Genomic DNA, 2,012 nt, shown 5'->3' with positions numbered 1-2,012 from the left:
CTCAAAAGTCAGCCACAACCTTGGGCTTTGTACAAGGCACATAAATAGAGTCTCCCTAAGTAAAGTCAGCCTCAATTCTGGGCTTTGTACAGAACACAAAAATACCCTGTAATTAATCCCCAATGGAGTCATCTCCCAGAGTCAATAATTAATTAATCAATCAAAAAAAGCCTCAAGCTTGGGCCTCATACAAGCCAGCTAAAGTCAAATCTTTCACACAGTAGATAGACATAGCTTATCTCTATAGAGAGATATTTTTACTACTCTACCACATTCAAACAAACAAACATTTCATTTCAATTTTAATCAAAGTCTCCCATTTAGGACTCTGAAAGACATGCTCTGGCACATCCCCAGACTTGTACACTTTCCCTAATTTGGACGAGCATCTTTCTTTCATTTAAGAGGCATCTGACTGGCATACTTGCACACACAAGTAAGGTCCCCCTCTTGAATGAAATGAATTCAGTTATTCTGTCACTCTTTCAAAATGTTTGTGGTAGAATAGTACAAATACCTCTCTGTAGAGATGATTTCATGTCTCTTTACTGTAAACAGAGATTTAATTCCAAGCTTCAACCTTGAGCTTCAAGCAAGGCACCAAAAACAATTAATTTCCCTAGTTAGTTCCCCGAACTACATTAAGCTCTGACTTCCACTAGGGATATGTAGGCATGAGGTTCACAAGGAATCTCAGCGAGCTAATAAAATACCAAAAATAGTCAGTCTGTCTATCTGTCTGTCTTTCTTTAAAACAATTCAATTCCTTCTCCTAACACAAAGGAGAAACTTTCCCAATCATTAGCAATAAACACAAACACAATGACACAGAGAAGGTTCCTGTAGAGTACTACAGATATGTAGGGTGTTTAAACACTTCCCTATGTATAACCGACCTCCCGGACTCCAGAATTTCTAGTCTAGGTGAAATCCCCACACTTAGCAAACTCCTAGGGTTTAGTTGAGATCTTTTTTTCCCTTTCCTACTCGTAGGACAAATAAGAAAGTTCGTGTGATATCGTAGGAAGAACTGAAATAAAATTCATCCCACCACGGGCGCACTCTCCTTCCAAATTTCGCGTGAAGGGTTTAGCGTGCCGTCCTCCCAAGTGAAACGGGGAGGTAAAAGAAAACGACACCACAGAAAAATGGCGACTCTGCTGGGGATATAAGTGTTAAAAACCTTGGTTTTTCATCCAAACCAATGGTTGACCTGTTGCTGGTCCAGCCCCAATGAGGAATTAGGGATGCCAAATTCCCCCTCAAACAAGAGAGGACCTGCCTAACCTCTGTGTCATATCATGTGTTTGTTGCATATATATTTGTTTATTTTGTTTATTCTGTATCGGGAAAGGGCTTGATTCCCCCTTGTGGTGAGAAATCCTATACCCGGATTTGAGTGCAACATAAGATAGGATGGAGGATGTCTTCCCGGTGAAGGCCCTCTAATCTTGGTTTCCAAGTCTACTCTTGGGATTTGCCTGGCTGGTTGTGATTAACTGCGCCACTGCATTCCAAGACTGATTTGTACCAGGAGGACCTAGAAACACATTAACCCCACTTAAAGCCTTTTTTAGGACGTAGAGCGGTGATTACGGAAGTAATTGTCACGCAGATACTACACTCAGAGAAAACTCTCTTATAGATACCAATCAACGTATCTTTAAGGTTGAGCAAAAACTCTGAGACCCTTAGAACCCGTTCTACAGGTACAAAAATCCTTAACCTTAGTTTACCATTGGGGCGGGAGACTGCGTTTTGACTTCATGACCACTATACCCTTCAACGCCATGTTTGTTTAAAACTCTTGTGTGTGCATTCATGCATTCATGCATCATTCATAAACAACTAAAAACAAAAAGAGTCTTTTTCGAGTCGTTTTTCAAGGAAACTAAATAACGAACGTTTTGAATTTCATAGAAAGAGAGAAACGGAGAAAGGACTTAAGGATCTATACCATGGATTATGGAAGAAAAAGAGCTAGGAAATACACCTTCAAGATTCCCCAGGTC

The sequence above is a fragment of the Vicia villosa genome, linkage group LG3, assembly GCF_029867415.1.
Source record: "Vicia villosa cultivar HV-30 ecotype Madison, WI linkage group LG3, Vvil1.0, whole genome shotgun sequence".
Lineage (NCBI taxonomy): Eukaryota > Viridiplantae > Streptophyta > Magnoliopsida > Fabales > Fabaceae > Vicia > Vicia villosa.
The sequence above is the reverse complement of the archived record's forward strand: the minus strand, read 5'-3'. Positions refer to the sequence as shown.